Here is a 22,838-nt window from a genome sequence, read left to right as displayed (position 1 = left end):
AATGGAACTTAATAGTAATCTACCTCCTTTCATTGCAATGATTTACATGTCTTTTCCATATCCAACTAATACTAAACCATCCTATCCAATTACCCACCCCGTTTATTTTTATTTGTGTGATATATGTGTCAAGTACCCATTCATCATTACAAACAACCAATCCACGCCATAATTCGGAAATACATAGCCGTTGTTTGAATAAATTTAAGCCTATGTAAAGTCGAAAACAAAGGTTGTCTGTCTCATTGCAATGTTTCAGTAGTAATTGACCCATGAATGATATTAACTTAAACAGGAATGCAACAACTTACAGATATAATCATAAATACAGAGATGCAATAGAAAAAAACTTCATTTCATTAATAGAAAAATATTGAACTATGCTTACAAACTGAATGGAAATAAGATAGCTCGGGTGATAGTAGCTTATCTCTGAGAAGAAATGTGTCATATACATGCCTCTAAACTGTGTTACAATGAGGCTCAAAGGCCTATTTGTTATTGAGAAACAATGGAAAACCCTAAACATCCAAAAACCTAACCCTAGGAGATGAAGCGCCAAAATTGTGGGACCACGTTTGGGTAAATTGGTACATCAACTTCCTGGGGTCGTAACTTTGGAATACGATCTACGTTTGGATCATAATACCTCGTTTCGAAGATCTCAAAGAGAAAGCCAAAAAATATTAATTATCTAGTTTGGGATGTTTTTGGTTTCTTCATTTTCCCTAAAAACGTAATTTAGGGCCTCAAAATGTCTCCAAAAGTTCAGGGCCCGAAAAACTGCCAAAAATAGTAAATTGTGCTACAATTAAGGAAACTGAAAAACTGAAAGAGATAGTGTTGGGGGTCCAAGTAGAATAGGTAGGTGGCCACCAATATCCACCTGGATCATTCCTCCCCCCAAGAAACAATGGTCCCCATTACGTTGAGTGCCTTCATGAGATGGAGAAAGTTCTGCTGAACTTGGTCCCTAGTGAGCCACTTGCCTTGGTGAAGGAGTTGGCCAAATTTGACAACCGGATATAGTTGGATCTTCTGCTTCAAAGTGTTCTTGATCTGTGTTTCCATCATCCAATCACTGGTGGCTTATTCCATGCAGTCTAGTTTTAGCTCTATTAGTGTGAGTTGTTTTGCAACGTCGAATGTGTCCAACAATGTTGAAAGTATGGCCGAAGGCGGTCTACATTGAACACTGGGTGCAGACCAAGGAACGGTGGAATGTTGAGCTCGAAGGAATTTTCCCCTACAGCCTTGGTGATGGTGTAGGACCCATATCGGAGTGGGCGAATCTTGTTGGGGGGTCCAGGGGGGTGCTCCTTCTACAAATGTAGCCAAACTTTGTCTCCCACTTGGAACTTGTGCGGCACCCGATGTTGATCATGGCACTGCTTGTACTTAGAATTGGCTTTGTCCAATATATCATGGACCTACTGGTGGATGTATTGAATGCACTCAATGAAGTTGTTAGCCCTGTCGGCTTCAGACTGGACATGATCTGAATCTTCCTGAGTAGCTGCAAATGGTATGGCCACATCAATGGGACATAATGGCTGAAATCCCAGCCCTACCTGAAAGGGGTTATGGCTCGTTGAGCTGTGGAGAGCTCTGTTGTAGTTGTGCTAGACATAGGGGAGGCTTTCATCCCATGTGTGTGGATGCTTCGAGTTGTACATGTGTAGAATGTGTATGATCATCTTGTTGACAACCTCTATTCGGCCATTAGTTTGGGGATGGAATGTCATGGACTTAGTAAGTTTTATAGCCAGCATTGACTTGAGACTTGAACAAAATGCACTCAAGAATCTGTTTTCCCGATCTAAGACAATGGACTGTGGGATACCAAAGTGTACCCACACTTGCTCAAAGAAGAGCTTAACAGTGGCCTCTACTATGATACTCTTCTTGCAGGCTGCCATAATGGCCATCTTAGAGAATCTTTTCACAACCACGAAAATGCAATCATTGCCATGCTTAGTAAAAGGAAGGCTTGACATGTAATCCATGGAGCCAGATTCCCAAGGCCAAATAGGAGTAGGTAGAGGAGTATACAGGCCTTGCTTCTTGATGGTTGGTTTGGCAATGACACAGGTGGTGTAGGATCTAGTGTACTTCCCAACATCCTAACGACGTTTTGGCCAATAAAAATACTTATGCAATACTGCCATTGTTTTCTCTACTCTGAAATGTCCAGCGACCTGACTGTAGTGTGCCTCCCAAATCATCTTGGTACGCTCACTTGAAAAAACACATATGTGTCCCGGGTGGCATAACAGTGCATCCTGAAGTTGAAAATTTGGAATTTTCTTCCCTTCTAGGAGTTTCTGGCATGTGTAGCTGAATTCTAAATTGCTTATGTGGCCACCTTGATGGCTCGTGCCCATAGGAGTCAAGCATAGTGATCAGCGCCATGACCAGTGGTCGGCTGACACAATCAGCAACATTGTTGGTGCTACCCTTCTTATACTTAATTTTTAAATGGAACTGTTGCAGGTAGGTGGACCATTTCTGATGGAGATCATTCTGCAACTTCCCTTATTTCTGTATGAATTGTAGAGGTCGATGGTCTATCTGGATGACAGTTTCCTTCCCTAGAATGTAATGCTTCCATTGACGACAGGCCTGCATAATGGAATACATTTCTTTGTTGTAAGTGGGGCACTATCATACTATGTCTGAAAGTGTCTCACTATGGTAAGTCATTGGATGCCCAGGTTGAGTAAGAACCGCACCAATAGCATAGTCAGATGGATCTATCTCAATCTTAAATGGTTGTTGCAGGTATATTAATGTGAGCAGTGGTGCAAAACAGAGGTAATTCTTCAACTCGGAGAATGCTTGTTGTTGGGTTTCAGACCAAAAAAAAATTATTTTGCTCCACCCTTGGTGACTTGACTTAAAGGCCAAGTGATATGAGAGAACCCCAACATGAACCTACGGTAGAAGTTGTCAAGACCCAAAAAGTTGCGGGGCTCTATTAGAGTGGTTTGGGCCTGGCCAATCCCGAATGACTTGTATCTTGGATGGGTCCACATGTACACCCTGCTCATCAATTATGTACCCCAGATATTGAACCTAGTTTAGGCAAAAGGTGCATTTCTCCAAGTTAGCACATAGCTTTTGTTGTCGCAGAGTTTGAAGGACCTATGGAAGATGGTGGAGGTGATCATTCTAACTCTGGCTTAAGATCAAGATTTCATCTAAATACACCACCACAAATGAATTGGTGAAGGGTCGCAAGATGTTGTCCATCAGTCTCATGAAGGTTGGAGAGGCGTTCGTTAATCCGAATGGCATGACCAACCATTCAAAAAGGCCCTCCTTGGATTTGAAGGTAGTGTTCCACACATCAGAGGGTTCAACAGGTACCTAGTGATAACCTAACTTCAAGTCAATCTTGCTAAAATATTTTACCTCCCTTGAGCTAGTCAAGAAGGTCATTAATCCACAGGATTGGTTACCTATTCCAGATAGTGATCTTGTTCAATGCCCGGTAGTCAATACAGAGCCTCTAGGTCTCATCCTTCTTTTGTACCAATACAATCGGGCTCCCACAAGGTGATGAGCTTGGCCTCATATGCCCTTTCTACAGTAGTTCCTGAATCTACCTCCTCATCTCATTATTCTCTAAAACAGAGCACCGATATATCGGCCCATTGGGCAGTGGCGCGCCCGGGTTCAGATCGATGGAGTGCTTGACCTGACAATGTAGAGGTACCCCTGTAGGTGAGGTGAAAATATCCTTGTACTCCTCCACAACCTTTTTTTCCTATCTGTTACTGTTGAGCAGAGGAACCCTACTTGGAAGACATGGCCACAACCTTCTTCTTTCCCTGAGGGCGAATCATAAAGAAAACAATTTTCCTGGTATGGGAAATGATCTTACAGCATTGCTTTGCAGTGATCAAAGAGATGGTGGTAGGCAGGGCTACCTCCGATATCCTATACAAATTGTTGGCCAAGGTAATAATCACAAAGCGAGGTATAGACTCATATATAGCATATCGCTTCCACAAGTATGGTTGTCCTAACAATACATCAAAAAATTTAAGAGGAGCAACATCACACAGTACCTCATCCGTGAAGGGATTGATGTTGTAGGGAAGGCGACATTGTTGGTTGACGTGAAGATCTCATCCTTGGTGAAGCCACCTGATGGTGTACGGATGTGGATTTGTTGTAGTATTTAGGCCCAGCCGCTTCATGACCTCTGCTGAAATGAGGTTCTTTTGTCTCCCACTGTTTTTAATGAACTGCAGCGGAGAACGCTTCACCCACATCTATGAGTGTAAGAGGTGTTCCCCCTCCTTTGGATATTCATGCTCAATCTTTTGGATCTTGGTGGTGGCCACTGTGGCATTGGGCTCCGCATCAATGATCTGCTTCCCTTTATCAGTTCCCTTATCAGGTTCTGATTCAAAGTCAAAACATGCATCTGATTAAGAAGCCTTCAGCTCAGCCACCAGTGACTACTTGGCCCAACACTCACTTTTATTGTGAGTGGAGCTCTTATGGAACTCACACCATTTTCCTATGTCCTTCTTTGTCTTCATGGTGTTGTTCTTTACTTGCAACTTCGGCGGTCTATTCTGGGTAGCCCTACCTTGGCTTGTTCCTTTGTTCTGTGGTTTTGAGGTGCCCTTTCCTTGCTTTAGATTCGCAGATCCAAAGTCCTGTGTCTTTTGTTTATACTTTGCTCAATCTTGACAGCATACTGGTACGTTGTGCAGAGCGAGGAAATGTCTAGGAACTCCATCTCATCCTGGATGTACTTGTGTAGACAGCCACAGTACTTGAGCACCAAATGCCACTCAGAATCCTTGATACCCAGCTTCATGGGAAGGGTATGGAAAATACTTGTGAACTACGACACATCTTGATCCCTTCCCTGTCGTAGCATGCTCTACTTTATGTTGTTATCTTCATAGCTCGGGTAATATTGTTCCTTGATGGCGTCTTGGAAATAATCCCAAGTGAGTGCGTATGAAAATAGTGAGGCTTCACTCTTGTCCTTTTGTTCACAGTAGGTTTCCCACCAGTCCTTGATGTGTGGGGCAGCTTTGAGAAGTGCAAAATTAATATTTTCACAATTGGAAAAGTCATGAACTGAAAAATATCCTTCCAACATATTTAACCATTTATCTATGGTGCCTGGATCTATCATTCCTTCAAATATTTTAATATCAAATTTAACTTTTACCTTAAAAGGAGTGGCACCTCCAGAGTGGTTGATGGATGAAGATGCATCGCCTATGGGTAGTCGTCGAAGGATCTAAGAAAAGTTTTCCATAATCATGTCCCTCTATCACTCGAGGGCTTCCTCAAGCAACATTTTGAAAGGATATCCCGCCCCCTCGTCTTTCTTTTATTCCACCATGGGAGGTCGTCGGGTTTTTGCGAGGATAATCTTGCAATGGTTCAACCAGATCGAGCCCTAACTCCTTATACACTGACCTCGTTGGGGACATGCAAAGGAAAATAGAGAAAGAGTAGAATGCTCTAATACCACTGATCCGAACTTAAATAGGAACGCAACAACTTATAGATATAATCATAAATAGAGAGATGCAGCAAAAAAAAACTTCATTTCATTAATAGAAAAATACTAAACTATGCTTACAAACAGAATGGAAATAATATAGCTCGGGCGATGGTAGCTTATCTCTGAGAAGAGATGTGGCAGCTACATGCCTTTGAACTGTGTTACAATGAGGCTCAAAGGCCTATTTATTATTTAGAAATAATGGAAAACCCTAAACATCCAAAAACCTAATCCTAGGAGATGAAGCGCCAAAACTGTGGGCGTAGTTTGGGTAAATCGGTACATCAACTTCTCAGGGTCGTAACTTTGGCACACAATCTCCGTTTGGTTTTCATAATACCTCGTTTCGAATATCTTAAAGACAAGGCTGAAAAAAATTGGCTTAAAAATTGGCAAGCCAATTTGGGATGATTTTGGTTTCTCCGTTTTACCTAAAAACGTCATTTAGGGCTTCAAAATAGCTCCGGAAGTTTAGGGACTGAAAAACTGCCAAAAATATCAAACTGTGCTACAATTAAGGAAACCCAAATATTGAAAGAGATGGTGTTTGGGGTCCAAGTGGAATAGTCAGGTGACCACCAATATACACCTGGATCAGTGAATCCCTGCATTTTTTCTCCCTAACCTTCAACATTGCTCCACCTTCGGCATGGGGGGCGACCACCATGAACCCACATTTTCCCAATTTCGTAACAGTCTAGAGTATGCAATGTGTAAAAAGCAGTTTGAGGAGAAGGGATGGATGGGTTTTCTTCAAAAAATCCAGGGTTATAATGACAGGGTAGCTATGGCCTTTGTGCAAAGCTTCAATGGAAAATTTGCAGAGGTCAAGAGTTTGAAAATTAAGGTTACTGAAAAGTCGATAAACAAAGCAACCAGATTGCCATTAACTGGTGAAAAATATTTTAAAGGAGGGTCGCTCGAATGGGATGATTGTGCCAAGTTTTTGAAGCCTGCGTACAAATCTATTAATTGGTCGAAGGGAGTCCTATGAACCTACATAGAGGAGTAATGTGTGGCCACTCATCACTTAATTACAGAGGTTTGTCACTTGCAAGGGTAGGTATGTCGTTGTTTTCTTGTACCATATTAGGCTCCTCTTACACTTGCATACGGATGTGAAGTCAATTTTCTATTTTTCATCCATAGAAGTTTATATAAGGTCACTCGGGGTGTCCAGTCCACTACCAAAACTGCTGAAACTAGTTTATGTCACCACAGTCCTATCAAGATGCTAGTTGTTCACAAGTTGAATTAGCATAAGAAGTCTTGGGAAGAATTTCAGATCGAAAGCTTCCTAGGTGAAGAAAACCAAATCAAGGGTGGACAGAGGCTTATCGGCCCTCGATCAAAGAAATTGGGACAAGATCGAGGCTTCTCCTAGTTCCAGTTCTAAACAAGGCCAAATCCTTGACATAAGCCTTGTGTCGACAAAAGAAGAGGGTCATCTAACAAAACCCCTCAAGAAGCTCGGACTGGTAAACCCTAGTTCATCTAAAAGGAAGCCAACCCTCGTTTCAAAGGGAAAGAAATGTAAGATAAGTAAGGAGCAGAAGAATGAACCTGTAAATGACAATGCAGCAGCTGAAGAGCCTCGGCAAAGAAAATGAAAAAGGCCTCAGGTGGAGGTTGCCTCACCAACAGAGAAATATTCGAAGGGAGCTAATGTAGCCCCAAATAAAAGGAAGAGGAAACTCTTCAAAGAAGAGTGTCAAGCGGAAAGAGTCAATTTTGCGGACAAAACCGACCTCCCTAGAAGCTAAGGCTTTCTAGTGACAAACAAGACAATTAAACACTATCTTTCCCTAAATATGCATTTAGAATACAAGTAGTCAGGTGTTTAAAACATACCTTTAGTCCCACGCTGTTTGTAGTAGTCCAGCCTCTCCGATCCAGATGAGCTCCTTCTCCTTGAAGCCTGCATTCACTAACAAGCAAACGATTACATAGCACCTGAATAACTCATAATAAAACATATTCATCATAAAGACCAAGGAGTATATGAAACAAATTATGTAAAACAACTTGTTGAGAAAAATGAGCTTAATTGTATTAATTGGAAACAAAAGAAACCATTACAACCAGTGCCTTGGTGTTGTGCAGGTCCCTCCCAGGGTCCAGCAAGAGTTCTCCTTTACTTTGATCAGCTCACCCACTTCCAAATGAAGCTAAGAAAGGATTGGAATCTCTCCTCTCAAGCTCTAAAAGGGAGTCCTAATTTCAACAGCATCTACCCTTAGGAATGTTCAGCTTTCAACCTCCCCTCCCTCTAGCCCAATGCCTGTATTTATAATGCTTTGGAGGAAGTTAATCAGGTCCACCATCAATGGGATAAGCCCCTCTTTCAATGGGATAGCTCCCCTCTTGATGGGATAAGTTCCTCTTACATAGGGATGCATGAACCATCTGGAGGCGCTCAATACACATCAAACCATCTTCTAGAATGCTCTAGAATTGACCACAAGTAACTTTTTTGAAGTGAAACTTGCGCCTTTTGACCTTTACAGGAGTACGCACCCACCCCTTTATATACAGAGCGTACAAGTACGCAGGTTTTATGAACTGGAGGTGCGTACACGCAGATAAGGCTAAGAGAAACTGCGTAACCAGAGTTAATTGACTTTTTAAGGACTTTCTCTCTTTCTTGGAGTTTGACATGAGGAGCAGAGGTATGAGACTTGCCAAGGAGGACAGTATGACTATTGACGGAGCCATACTGACTGCAAATAGTCATGGTGACAAATTTTAGTGTAACAGATTGCCCCCTAAAGTGTGAAGCCTGTAGTAGATTAGGGTTTCATATCATCTAGGAAGGGTGAAGTACTTTATCATTTCAAGGATTATCTTGTGGAGAGCCCGGTTGGAACCTGCAAGTATTCAACACAAAATACATGTATGAGATCATATCATCGCTGAGGTAGGCATTCCCATACTCAGATCAAAAACTTTAACTAACAAACTAACTACTGCTCTGATACAGGAATGATTTCGCAGTACATCACAATCATAGACTCATGTAGACACAGTATGGACGCATCCATATGTTTATAATTAGTCTACTATACAATGAATACAAAACTCCTCGCACCCTGGATGGTGGAAACTAGATCCAGGGTCTTCATTTCTACTTCCCGAAATAGTATGATTCTATCCATGCGAATAAATGAGTTGATGTCGAGCATGGTAGAAACCACTTGATTACCAGTCAATGATGTAAACTGTTAACAAGTGTGAGAGAGACCACCAGTGATGTCAGTGGTTCTCAAAGTACCCAGTACAATCCATGAGATGTGAATGAATGTGCTGATGTCGAACATGTCACGGAATCCTTCGATCGAAAGTCAATGATGTAAACTGTCGTCGAAGGCGAGAAATCTGCCATTGATGCATGCGGATTTCAAGGTACTGACGATTTCTAGATCATCTTTCTAGATGATGTGCCGATGTCGATAGAAAACGATCCGTCGTAGGCAAGCCCACAACACGAAATCATAAATCAAGTTGAAGAAATGTAGCTGTAAGGACTGACTCAGGGATGGTCAAGATGGATGACAGGTATTTTGCAGATGAATGGTTTATTTGCAGTGACCTCTTGAACACATAATGACACAACAGATGGCTTGGTGACATTTGACCCAAAGTTAATACCCGGCTGAAGACTTTCAATGTGGTTTGATCAATTGTGAGGCAAAGGATTTCCCAACCCAGGTGAATGAAAAGTGTCGTGTTCAAGAGTGGTGATAAGGTTTCTTTGAGACAAAGGATAACAAATAGGCTCATTTTTCTCTCTTTTCCCCCACCATTTCTGGCAAGTACCTCTTTATTTTTTAACAAGCTTGAGGAGGATAACATTTGCTTGATTATAAGCTCATCCTTCGGATGAGTCCAACTTAGTTTAGATTCCAACCCTAAGAAGGAGTGGTCCGTTCCTGTTTGTAATCGAACAGGTCCTTTACTGTGAAATTTTAACGAGTCCAGTATAGGAGAAACTCGGCGTTTTTCATTTTTAGAGAGTCTGAAAAAACTTAAGAAGACTCCACGGTTGACCTTTTTCGTAAGTTTGTGTCTCCCAAGCCCGAAAAAGTATAAAATAATACTTGAGAGAACCGCTTGATCTTTACGACCAAGGAGTACTTTCATGATTAGTGTCGTTGATCTGAAAAGTAAAAAGCGATCAAAGACACGTCGTTTTATTTCCAATATCGAATTTGAAACGACAAAAATCCAGCAATCTTTTCATGTTTTTACGGTCAGAAAAGGGCTATAAGAGGACCATCTTTTAATTCCGTTTTAACGAGTGTAACAGAAACACTCGGCAATCTTTTCATGTTTTAGGAGTCAGAAAAGGGCTTAAAGATGACTCTGCTGTTTCACTTTTTCGTAAGTTTTAACGAGTTCGAAAAAATGATAAAAATGTACTCATATGGCCGACTTTCAATTTAATTTACGAGCAGGAAAAGACGGAAAGAACTCGGCATTTTCATTTGTTTTACGAGAATGAAAGATAGCAAAATAATCTCGGTATTTTCATGAGTTTAATGAGTCTTGAAAATAACTAAAATTGACTCGAGATAGGTTTCATTTTTACAAAAGCTTGAAACAGAGAAAAACTATACTTCAAAGTAGTTTCATTTTTACACAAGCTTGAAACAGAGAGAAAATTGTGCTTGATGCCCCCTAAGCGTAACTGCTAGAGCGCATGCCCCCCAGCTTCATTTCATTCAACTAAGTACAAGCTAGATGGAATGAAGGTTCATGTACGAGATCATTTGAAAGACTTGACCTAAAACTGTAAGAAAATTATGCAAAACACTGAAATAACTAACCTAAATATACAACTTAACATTTATGAGATCTAGTCAAATTCTCGACTTAATTAGAGGAGGATTTGTTTCATTTTTTAACGAGCTTGACACAGGAAAAGAACTATGCTCAGATCCAGTTTCATGTTTACGCAAGCTTGAAACGAAAAACTATGCTTGTTATAAGTTCACATGCCCTCAGCATAATGACGCAAATCAAGGTACATGGTCAAACTCTCGACTCAAGTAGAGGAGGATTTGTTTCATTTTTTAACGAGCTTGACACAGGAAAAGAACTATGCTCAGATCCAGTTTCATGTTTACGCAAGCTTGAAACGAAAAACTATGATTGTTATAAGTTCACATGCCCTCAGCATAATGATGCAAATCAAGGTACATGACGCAAATCAAGGTACATAGGGATGCTTGTTTGTTGTAGTCCAGCCTCTCTGATCCAGATGAGCTCCTTCTCCTTGAAGCCTGCATTCACTAACAAGCAAACGATTACATAGCACCTGAATAACTCATATAATAAAACATATTCATCATAAATACCAAGGAGTATATGAAACAAATTATGTAAAACAACTTGTTGAGAAAAATGAGCTTAATTGTATTAATTGGAAACAAAAGAAACCATTACAACCAGTGCCTTGGTGTTGTACAGGTCCCTCCCAGGGTCCAGCAAGAGTTCTCCTTTACTTTGATCAGCTCACCCACTTCCAAATGAAGCTAAGAAAGGATTGGAATCTCTCCTCTCAAGCTCTAAAAGGGAGTCCTAATTTCAACAGCATCTACCCTTAGGAATGTTCAGCTTTCAACCTCCCCTCCCTCTGGCCCAATGCCTGTATTTATAATGCTTTGGAGGAAGTTAATCAGGTCCACCATCAATGGGATAAGCCCCTCTTTCAATGGGATAGCTCCCCTCTTGATGGGATAAGTTCCTCTTACATAGGGATGCATGAACCATCTGGAGGTGCTCAATACACGTCAAACCATCTTCTAGAATGCTCTATAATTGACCACAAGTAACGTTTTTGAAGTGAAACTTGTGCCTTTTGACCTTTACAGGAGTACGCACCCACCCCTTTATATACAGAGCGTACAAGTACGCAGGTTTTATGAACTGGAGGTGCGTACACGCAGGTAAGGCTAAGAGAAACTACGTAACCAGAGTTAATTGACTTTTTAAGGACTTTCTCTCTTTCTTGGAGTTTGACATGAGGAGCAGAGGTATGAGACTTGCCAAGGAGGACAGTATGACTATTGACGGAGCCATACTGACTGCAAATAGTCATGGTGACAAATTTTAGTGTAACAGATTGCCCCCTAAAGTGCGAAGCCTGTAGTAGATTAGGGTTTCATATCATCTAGGAAGGGTGAAGTACTTTATCATTTCAAGGATTATCTTGTGGAGAGCCCGGTTGGAACCTGCAAGTATTCAACACAAAATACATGTATGAGATCATATCATCGCTGAGGTAGGCATTCCCATACTCAGATCAAAAACTTTAACTAACAAACTAACTACTGCTCTGATACAGGAATGATTTCGCAGTACATCACAATCATAGACTCATGTAGACACAGTATGGACACAGCCATATGTTTATAATTAGTCTACTATACAATGAATACAAAACTCCTTGCAGCCTGGATGGTGGAAACTAGATCCAGGGTCTTCATTTCTACTTCCCGAAATAGTACGATTCTATCCATGCGAATAAATGAGTTGATGTCGAGCATGGTAGAAACCACTTGATTACCAGTCAATGATGTAAACTATTAACAAGTGTGAGAGAGACCACCAGTGATGTCAATGGTTCTCAAAGTACCCAGTACAATCCATGAGATGTGAATGAATGTGTTGATGTCGAACATGTCACGGAATCCTTCGATCGAAAGTCAATGATGTAAACTGTCGTCGAAGGCGAGAAATCTGCCATTGATGCATGCGGATTTCAAGGTACTGACGATTTCTAGATCATCTTTCTAGATAATGTGCTGATGTCGATAGAAAGCGATCCGTTGTAGGCAAGCCCACAACATGAAATCATAAATCAAGTTGAAGAAATGTAGCTGTAAGGACTGACTCAGGGATGGTCAAGATGGATGACAGGTATTTTGCAGATGAATGGTTTATTTGCAGTGACCTCTTGAACACATAATGACACAACAGATGGCTTGGTGACATTTGACCCAAAGTTAATACCCGGCTGAAGACTTTCAATGTGGTTTGATCAACTGTGAGGCAAAGGATTTCCCAACCCAGGTGAATGAAAAGTGTCGTGTTCAAGAGTGGTGATAAGGTTTCTTTGAGACAAAGGATAACAAATAGGCTCATTTTTCTCTCTTTTCCCCCACCATTTCTGGCAAGTACCTCTTTATTTTTTAACAAGCTTGAGGAGGATAACATTTGCTTGATTATAAGCTCATCCTTCGGATGAGTCCAACTTAGTTTAGATTCCAACCCTAAGAAGGAGTGGTCCGTTCCTGTTTGTAATCGAACAGGTCCTTTACTGTGAAATTTTAACGAGTCCAGTATAGGAGAAACTCGGTAACAGGAACTATCCTCGCACACACTGATTCATTTTTTAACGAGGTTGACACAGTAAAAGGAACTTTCCTCACTACATTGATCATGGCTTCCAACTGGAAGAAAGACATGTCAATGGACACACCTTGATCATGGCTTCCAAGAGGTCTTCATCAGAAGGAAGAATAGTTCTCTGGAAGGAACACATGTCAAGGGACTCAAAAGGGATAAGAACATCATGTTCAAGTAATCCCATAGAGTTTTCCATGTCAATTACCGGATCTAAATCAAAGGAAGATGAGCAAACAGTGAGAGGCTCACTTACATTGGTAACTGAAAACATGGGACCAGTTGCCACATAATTAACCCGTGGCAGGGTAGATACCACTTTAGAATCAGGAACATTTATGGGTATCATATTATTGGTAGTTGAAACAAGACTAGGGAACGAAAGCTGGTCTACAGTCACAATACTGCTATTGTGAGGGAAAGACATCACACGAAAGAGTGTCGATACGACAGCTTTCATTGCATAAACATAGTCTCACCCAAGGAGTAAATTGAAATCCAAGGGACCTCGAACTACCATAAGATCAATACAGACAGTTTTACCTTCCAAGGTAATAGAAAACTTAGGAAGGATCCCTAAAGGTTCACTAATTGTTCTGTTAAAAGCTTTCAGATTCTGCGTAATAGGCGCAAGCTGAGGGGAACCCAAAGCTTTCCAAACAGTTGAGGATAAGATACTAACAGAAGCACCTTCATCTACCTGAGTACGATGTATGTCCCAACTACCAGCCTTGACAATGATTTGGAAAGGGATGGAGGAAGGAAGACGAGGTTCTGTTAGTCTATTCCAATCAAAGGAAAAGACCTCAGTGCTTGGAGGGGGTTCTATAGAAACAGGTGAAATGCCCCCCAACATAGAAGAATCTGATGTAACAAAAAGAACCTCAGCGGTATGAAGTTCACTCTCTAAAGGGAAAGTGGGATCGACTCTTTGTGAAATTGAATCAACCACTTGATCAACTAATGGATCATCAACCTGAGTGACATGAGTTTCACTCTCCAATGGAAGAGTGTGATCGACTGTACTTGAAATTAGATCAATCACTCTGTCAGTTGACGGTAGGTTGGGAGAAAGTTTGCAGTAACCAGTTGGAAATTCTTGCTGTGGAACAGTAAGGTTTTCCAACAATTTTGAGGCTTCATCCATGTGAGGGCAAATGTGAGTTTGATGACTCCCTTTGCATAACTTACAAGGAAACCTAACTTTACCCTTTTTCCCAGGAACCTGACTATCACTGGTTGATGGATCAATGGAAAGTTGATGTGATTTTTCTGACCATACTTCCAAGACCTTTGGAATACCAGGACAATTGACATGGAAGTGGTCACCCTTACAAAGCCTGCAAGGGTATTTGGGTTTACGATGCATGTCGGAGTTTTCCTCAACACAACTAACACTTACAGTCGTGGTTGGTTGTTTGACTTCTTTCTTATCTTGCTTCTTCTTCTTCTTCTTCTTCTTCTTTTCTTCTTCTTCTTAGACACCTGGTCACTAGCATCAAGGCTTTTACCAAGCGAAGAGGAAGAAATGGAGGAAGAAAAATTAAGCGAAGAAGGTAAAGGGTCAACAGAAGGTTGGTGATGTTGAGATGGTGAACTCTGTTGAGGTGAAGCATTCGGTTGAGGTGGAACAATTGGAGTATTTTGGGCCAACGAAGTTGAAAATAACCATATCGGTAAACCTATTGTAAATCCAGGTAATGACAAAGTAGCCATATAAGGAGGACCAACATTTCCAAAGTAAGGAAAAGTACTAGGATTCTCGTTAGGAGGGGTTCCTAGGTTGGTAAATTCCGGAACATTTGCCATTATATTCAACTTCAGTGAATTTTATTAACAATTTATAACTAAAATTAACAATTCACAATTCACACCTAACAATTAAAATTCACAATTCACACCTATGGTCTCTAAAAGTAAAAACAAACAAATTAACACGCGCTATCAAATCTAGGAGTCAAACCACACACAAACAGTAACTTTCCGGACCGAAAACACTAGTTGGTGATGAAATCCAACATCGCAGAATTCAGTACAGAAATGGCGGGTGGAACAGTTACCCCGGCAACCTGCTTAATGAATAGACTGGACCAAGTTCCTCCACTTTAACTGTCTCGAGTGAAGTGAACCCCCCAGAAAATCCAAGTGAGTCTAGCCGACGTCTGCTCCAGGTACAGTGGGATCTTCCCTCCACCATCACCTTGGGTAGAACCCTAAAGATAATGGTCACTAAGGTCACCAACAGCAACAAATATACCTGGGGGAACATTCTACGATCCGATAGCATGCAAGGGCAGAGTATCAAGCTCAATCCCCTTGTCGGCTCCTTGACAATAATCCAAGGTTTACCGACAAGTGACCCCAGGCTCCTCGACAATGGTTAATCCGAGGTTTACCGTTTGTAGTACGTGCGTATCTGGCGTCGTTCCCAATGAAGGAGGATTGATCCCCTCACTGGTTCGGACACATTCTCGTGCTTCTCCTTTAAGAGGAGCTTTCCCAGAGCATAAATGTAACTATTGGATTTATCCTACCGCAAGATAAGCTACTTGTTTGGTTTTGCTGTCTTGGAGAGTTAATTACTCCCTACTCCAAGACACTAGCCTAAGCTATGTTGGTGTATCAGAGCCCTAGAAAATAAAAATATGACTAGATGAATTTTAATTAAGCGCTGTGTTATTAAGGTTGTTATTACTCAAATGGGTAAATGGATATGAAACCAATGGTGTTATGACCCAACTCAACTGAATGCAATTGAATATGATAATGTAATCCTTTCAATTCAATGAATCCTAACTAAAGTAAGGAGAGAGTTTCCATTCACTTCCAACAATGCAAAAAATTGATCACTAAGAGAAAATATAACAAATTCTCTAATGCACTAATTTCATCAAGAAAAACTAATGCAAATCAATTCCAAAATAGTTTTTTTATTTTTATTTTTGTGTAAATTCAAATCAAAGAAAACTGATCTAAACCTACAATTGATTTTTCAGAATGTAAACTATGCAATTGTAATCTATGCACAATTCACTTGAAAAGTATGCAAATGTAATCTATGCACATTTTTCATTCATATTCTGAAAATGAGAATTCTAATTATGCAAATGTGATCTATGCAAGAGAATTCTCAAACACAAGATGATTCTAATGTAATCTAGGAACCAATCAAGTGCAAGTCGAGAAAATTGGGCGAGAGTTCCAAAGATCAAAAATAAAAACACTCAAAGGCGATTAACACTCATACACAATTTAGCCCCCGCCCCCCCCCGGCGAATGAGGGGGAAATTTTTTTGCAAAAACAAGAGCAAAAAGATGCAAAATTGTGAAAAGACTGAGACAAACCTCCAAGTAATGACCAAAGGAAATCAAATTTAGAATTTCTCAAAAAAGAGACTCAAAACACCCAATTGATAAAAGCTTAAAGCAGGAATGCCAATGAAATTAGCCAAGATGAAAGCTTCTGACAGGTAACCAGTGGATCTGAGCAGCAAAAACAAGCTATAAACAAAATCTAAAAGGCAAAAAGGAAAAAATTGAAAATTTTCTCAACTTTTGACAGGGTACGCAGGCAACCTGTTTGCACAGGTGCGTGTACGCTCTGTGTACAAAGCTGAAATGCGTACAAGTACGCACTGTGCTTAACGCAGAGGGTGCGTACTGCTAGCAAAACCAAGAAAACATAAAATCTAACTTAACCCTAAGCTATTCCACCCAAATGCACAGTCAGACAGCCAAAAACCAGAAAGAAAAAGACTTTTCTCAAATCAAAGTTTCACACAAAGAAGAAATCATTCAAATCATGGAGTTCCCCAGTGGAGTCGCCATTTTGTCAAGCGGAAAGAGTCAATTTTGCGGACAAAACCGACCTCCCTAGAAGCTAAGGCTTTCTAGTGACAAACAAGACAATTAAACACTATCTTTCCCTAAATATGCATTTAGAATACAAGTAGTCAGGTGTTTAAAACATACCTTTAGTCCCACGTTGTTTGTAGCAGTCCAGCCTCTCCGATCCGGATGAGCTCCTCCTTCTCTTCGAAACCTGCATTCACTAACAAGCAAACGATTACATAGCACCTAAATAACTCATAAAATAAAACATATTCATCATAAAGACCAAGGAGTATATGAAACAAATTATGTATAACAACTTGTTGAGAAAAATGAGCTTAATTGTATTAAGTGGAAACAAAAGAAACCATTACAACCAGTGCCTTGGTGTTGTGCAGGTCCTTCCCAGGGTCCAGTAAGAGTTCTCCTTTACTTTGATCAGCTCACCCACTTCCAAATGAAGCTAAGAAAGGATGGGAATCTCTCCTCTCAAGCTCTATAAGGGAGTCCTAATTTCAACAGCGTCTACCCTTAGGAATGTTCAGCTTTCAACCTCCCCTCCCTCTGGCCCAATGCCTGTATTTATAATGCTTTGGAGGAAGTTAATCAGGTCCACCATCAATGTGATAAGCCCCTCTTTCAATGGGATAGCTCCCCTCTTGATGGGATAAGTTCCTCTTACATAGGGATGCATGAACCATCTGGAGGCGCTCAATACACGTCAAACCATCTTCTAGAATGCTCTAGAATTGACCACAAGTAACTTTTTTGAAGTGAAACTTGCACCTTTTGACCTTTATAGGAGTACGCACCCACCCCTTTATATACAGAGCGTACAAGTACGTAGGTTTTATGAACTGGAGGTGCGTACACGCAGGTAAGGCTAAGAGAAACTGCGTAACCAGAGTTAATTGACTTTTTAAGGACTTTTTCTCTTTTTTGAAGTTTGACATGAGGAGCAGAGGTATGAGACTTGCCAAGGAGGATAGTATGACAGTTGATAGAGCCATACTAACTGCAGATAGTCATGGTGACAAATTTTAGTGTAACAAAGAGGAGAATTCCCACTTCACCATTGCAGGAAACAAAAATATATGAGATTCTAATCTCTTCATAGGGGCAGAAATACACCTGAAGCATGTCTAGACAACAAATTTCAACCATCATTACTTAGAACCTTGAACCTGTACCATGTTGTCTTCCCCAGAAAAGGAAGCGAAAATCCCCTCTCGGGCAGTCGAAGAAACAAGAGATATTCCGCTTGTGGAGGATGGACTGGTTGATAATTTTCTAGATCTCTTAAGTAGTTCACCACAACATGGCCAATCTAACATGGGAATAGTTAAAAGGAAGTGGGCATCTAAACCTAAGAAGAGCCAGACACATGAGAAGTCGACTCACAGAGGGAGTAGTCTGCAGCCACAAACGACACCTACTGAGAATGCCTTGACTTAGGGAGAAGACAATCTACAACTATTGATAGCCAAGCTACAAAGAAATAATGAAAAAATTAAGGAGAGGGCTCATAAGTACAAGACATTGTTTCTTTATGTTTGGTTGGTCAATGACAAGTATCGGAACAGGAATCTATCCCTAGTATCCAAGAACAATGCATTATTCATGGGGAATAAGCACCTTATTAGTTGGAATCTCAAACAACTGAAGCCTATCAAAAGGCTTAATTCCCATGAACGGGTGTTGTGGGGAAAAGTATCCGACTCGGAATGACCCTATCCCTACTCTAAGGGTGATAGTTCCTTAGCAACAACTGAAAGTAAAGCTTTGATATTTTTCCTTTATGAAAGTACAGAGAAGGAAGAAAAGATTGACCAACCGATGTCTTTCGCTTTTGTCGATCCTGTCTTCTCTCTTTGCCTCTTGTTCCCAGCTCCTTGCTCCCTTTGCCGGCCCAGCTACACAAAGATCCTGCAAAAACAAGAGAGGGAAACTACAAGAAACATGTACTCATAACTGATGCATGGATTAGAATGAATCAAATATACAGATAAAAACAATACATCATTGCAATACAAGTATATAGGAGAACATCAAAGCTTTATTGATAGAAGAAAAAGGTTCTGAGAAGGTTACAACCATAAATGGCTCCAATCCAGCAGCACCTCCCCAGCAGCAAGAAATCTCCTCTTCCCCTCTATAAAAGCAATCACCCAATAGCTCTAACTGTAAACCAACAGCACTTCCTTGCTTTGCACAAAATTCCAGCCTCTCTAGACCTCATAGAAGAGCTCTATATATAGGAGATTTGGAGAAAGGATGAGTCAGCTTGAGACTGACCTAAAGCTGCCTTGTGTCCTCTCCCTCTTCAGTTAAACTTCAGTTCTTGAGTCCACTTGGAGATCCTTGCTTCCACATGGAGATCAAGTACCTCTTACTCATCATAGGGCGAATTCCTTGAACCAAGTGTCAGTTTGGAAGCTTCCTGGGCAGTTGACACCTTGCAGAATGACTGTGCCACTTGGCCAATCTCGCCCAGTGCAGGTAGCCTTCATTGGTTTTGACTTTCAGCACAGGTACAAGGAGGAGCAGTTGACATTCAGTGCAGATGCTCAGTGGAGCAGCTGACATGATCCAAAAATAGCCTATTTTTGAGTGTTTTCAGGTGGAGAACTGATAGGAAGTGCTGTGGTTTGCTGACCTTGTCCCTCTAGGGGTAAGAACAACATGTTTAGGGACTTTGGATCCCTGTAATTATCAACATTTCATGCTCCATGCTGCGAGGCACAAAAATGTCTATAACAACGGGCCCTGATATTTCGACAGCCATTAATGCAGAAAAACCATAGTTTAGGTCCTAGTCAGTGCAATGGAAATTTGAAGGAAGGGATGACCTAATTTTGATGACTGGTTGAGTTTGAAAGGGATAGTTGCATGAGACATGCATCCCCTTTGTCATGGGGGGATGTCAGGCCCTACCTTTGTACCCGTTTTCACACCCTATTCTACTATTTTTACTATTATTTATCCTACTTCACTCCTTTTTGACACCATAAAAACACTCCACATTAGTTAAACCATGTTACTTTACACTGGAGGTAAGAATTACTAATAAGTATTGTTTTCATATATCTTTGTTTGGTTTAGGTAGATGTTAAATAAATTTATACTCTTGACTTAATTGACTAATCTACAGATGGACTCTTAAATATAGGGAAGACATTTGAGCACGTGGACAGGTCATTGGAGGTCCAGCACCCAGTCCAACGAATATATCAAGCGACCATTTTTGGAGAAGCTATTATGTACTCAGTTTTGTACTTAAATCGGTACTCTATTAGAGGCAACCAGTCAATTGTCGGCATCCTGAAGATAGTTCTTTTATTTCATAAGAATAATGTTAGTTTCCTTGATCCAAAATTAGTGTCATGAATGGAATAGTTTAGTTATGATCTGGTGAAGTGATCCTGGGGATTTATCCTGGCTTAAATTAGCCCAGATCACAGGTGTAATTGCTTTCTTCAGTCATATTGTTGTAACTATTTGGAGGCCTGAGTTCTTCAAAAAGGCTTGGTGTTTGTATGAGAGGTTACACACACACATACACCTAGCTGAACTAGTGACAAAGGGATTGTGGCATGATATCATTTGACTTTGTTTTGAAACTCTCAGACTTATGTTTTATTAAAGGCTTTTAATATAATTGTCTCGACTTTTATTTATATCTGAGAATTTATGTTTATTTGATCTGTGAATTATTGAATTAATCTAGACTTGTTCTTGGTTGTGTCACAGGCCCACCATAAACCTTGATCGAGTCCTGTAATAGTTTTTTCTAGATAGGAGGTGTGTTTCAAATTCATTAGGTAGAACTATACTTAACGATTCATTTGTTTTTGTTGATGGTTTCTAGAATTCCCATACTTAAAATCATACTTAAGTTTCATTTGATTCTTTCATGGATATGAATTGAAATAGATAGTGTAATGTTCACTAAGTTTTTAGAGGCTTGTGGATCATTATTATGAATATACTCTACAAATATTAATTCATTTGATTACATTGTTGATCTCGTGAATGATGATTCGAAGGAAGTTTCAGTTTAGAACAAATATCTGATAAATAAATTCTTATATTTTAATCTTGAATCCTCTGTTATGAATGGAAGCGTTTCAATTGTATGTAGATCTATATACTGTGACAAGAAACTCCTGAAACTTGTTCTCAGTTGAATGCTTAGAATCAATAAATAACAATGTGTCATTCTTTGATGTAGATTGTGTGTTAATTCTTGGTGAATTGCATGTTATTTAGCATCTCGTGCCAAGCGAGGCCGAGATGCTTGAACCCCTTTTTCTAGAACTCAGAACACAATGGTGCTCCACAAACCCCTCCTACTAGGGGGCATGATGGTTTTCCCTTAGCCATCTTCTTAATGAAGTCTCGGCCTAGATCCCATCGAATCTAGGTATGGTCGATCATCCTCCCATTCCTTGGATACTTTTTCCTACCGGCCTCTCCGATGAGCCATATGCACATCGCATATCGTAGACATTTGATACCACATCTTCAAATATTTTACTCTATGTCCACATAGTCCCCATGTTTGACTTCATAAGTGAGGATGATTCTAGACCATCATTCCAAGAAGCATTCAAGCCATATTTAGACAAGTAAGGCCACTTTCCTGAAAGTCACAGATCCTAATTCCAACGGTCAGTTTTTCCACTACAATATCCACAATATTTGGGGCCTTTTCCTCCTCTCCAAATTCACCACAAATCACTTAGCAAATGAATCCAAATTGGATGTAAAACGTCATTTCATAGAAAAATCCCCAATTTTTCTATCACCCATTATGACTAGACCATAGCTTAGTTCGGCAAAGTGGAAACACCGTTGAAAATCTCTCACCGAGTTCTATAATGGGTCTTCCTCAGTTTTTGATGATTTGACACTTCACCAAGAAACCATTTTTCCATGAAATGTCACTTGGATGCCTCTCAAAATCGCATTTCGTCATAAAGCGACACTTGTAATTTGAGGTCCACCTCCTCTTAATACTTTTCATACCATGTGTCAATCTTCATCATGAGTAACCATCATTTACTCATGTTTTGATGGTCCCCACCAGGCCTAGCCTGTGTGGTAGTGTCATTGAGTCACCCTTGATCAAAGCATCTGCGATGAGTCACCCTTGCATCTTTGGAGTCTATTTCATGTCCCATCATATCATTTCACAATGTTCCATCCATATTTTCATATCATTCATCCTATGTTGCCCATTTTGGCCTCTAGTCGTATTGTCCCCTTCCCCTCCAGAGTTGAGTCAGTTGCTGCCAGGTCAACCATGCACTTTATGCTCTGACAAGGGTAGTCGTCTGTTTGTCCCTCAGTCCCACTTTTTCCCCATTATCCCTGGTGTTAGTCCATCAGTCATATTATTATTTTCCCTTGTGCTTTATTTGAGGATCCTCATTGCCTCATCTATCGCAGGCCCTATTCTATCAACATCAGCTCATTTATTCCAGAAGAGTGGCCTAGAGGGTGGTGTATCTCGGTTTCAACTTCCATTCTTGTTCAGCACCTTGGATCGAGAATAGGGTCTCATTATTTCCTTTGACTTGGTCATTTAATGTTCATGATCCATACACTTGATGGTCCAGTGATACAGCAGATTGTACCAATGATTCCTAGGTGTGTGTGAGATGTTTCAGACCTCATGAGGGTTGGCCCTTCAAGTATCCCCCCACATGCTCAGATGCATACCTACTATGCTACAACCTCATATGCAGTTCCACAGATTTGATGGGTTTGGTTCCTAGCGATCATAGTGTTCATAGCATGCATGTGTCCTTCAAATGATCCAATCATTTTGCAAAGCCCTCGCCTGTTCAACAGGGCTTCTCCGGTTGTTCTACCCTATCTCCCACCCATTTTTTGAGGGAAGGGGCTTTGTATCTCATGTACTTAGATATTATTATATTTAGCCCTCACTCATGTTTTTCCAAGTGCATTATGTATATGGGACACACTATATTATTTTCTGGCTCTGTTATGCCAGCATGTCATGTACCATTCAGCATGTACTTCATTGCTTAGT

Source organism: Pinus tabuliformis, chromosome 1_2 (genome assembly GCF_031772625.1).
Source record: "Pinus tabuliformis cultivar Carrire ecotype Pingquan chromosome 1_2, CPIR1, whole genome shotgun sequence".
Taxonomy (NCBI): Eukaryota; Viridiplantae; Streptophyta; class Pinopsida; order Pinales; family Pinaceae; genus Pinus; species Pinus tabuliformis.
The sequence above is the reverse complement of the archived record's forward strand: the minus strand, read 5'-3'. Positions refer to the sequence as shown.